Source organism: Penaeus monodon, chromosome 22 (assembly GCF_015228065.2).
Source record: "Penaeus monodon isolate SGIC_2016 chromosome 22, NSTDA_Pmon_1, whole genome shotgun sequence".
Lineage (NCBI taxonomy): Eukaryota > Metazoa > Arthropoda > Malacostraca > Decapoda > Penaeidae > Penaeus > Penaeus monodon.
The window spans coordinates 37,706,796-37,707,669 of NC_051407.1; the positions used below are offsets into that span (position 1 = coordinate 37,706,796).

The 874-nt window shown below is 34.1% G+C and overlaps 1 pseudogene; it reads right to left on the reverse strand.

Annotated features, from left to right (window-relative positions):
- Positions 1-170: 170 nt before the first annotated feature.
- The window catches only part of LOC119587117, a 22,714-nt pseudogene continuing 22,010 nt past the window's right edge, over positions 171-874 (reverse strand).

Here is an 874-nt window from a genome sequence, read left to right on the forward strand (position 1 = left end):
CCCAGAGGTGATGATAAAACTCCTGCATGTAGTTTTTTTCCAAATACTGTATGCAGTTTTCTTTTTCATTTTTCTTCAACTTCTACATAAATACATCTGTTTATGTTTGACAATGCAAGTTATAAAACAGATCTCTTTTGAAAGAATAGCAGGAAAATAAAAATACTAAAGTGTGAATAAGATTATGATTCTCTATTAAATCAAATGAAACATTGCCTATAAAAAAATCTTCAGTGACAACAGAGCGACAGGTGATTTACAAACTCATAATATCCATACATCTCTTCACCTTCAATGGAAAATCTCCTACCATGATTCAATAATTTATCTGATACACTTATATGATATAAATATTCTATTTATACAGCTGATACAGTCTCCACATGCAGTATGAAAATGCAACTAGAGAAACACAGTTGTGTAGTATCTTTCTTCGAGAATCATCCTTGTGCACCAAGACGATGGGTGACGCAGATGACAGGGATTGGAGAGGCAGTCGTGACAGGCGTCCAGAGTCATATTCAACCTGGTGAGACACAGCATCATCAGTCAGATTAATATACAAACTTATAAATATCTTAAAGAAAAGATTAAGTACTAATTAAATGCAAATCAACAAATACATGCATTCACCCTGTAAACTGTTAATAATACAGAGGCACAGTTAATCACCATTAGACCTATTTCCTACAAAGGTTTCACTCCTGGAATCACATTTTCAAGCTATCCTTTGTTCTTAAACCTTCCTACCGCGCCATTTCTTGTCCTGATGTCAATCATTATACACCGTCTTTGCTACACTAGCCATCACTTGCAAGAATTTCCCATTATTAGCATTATCATCTTTTATTTTACCATCTGGTCCATATTCTAA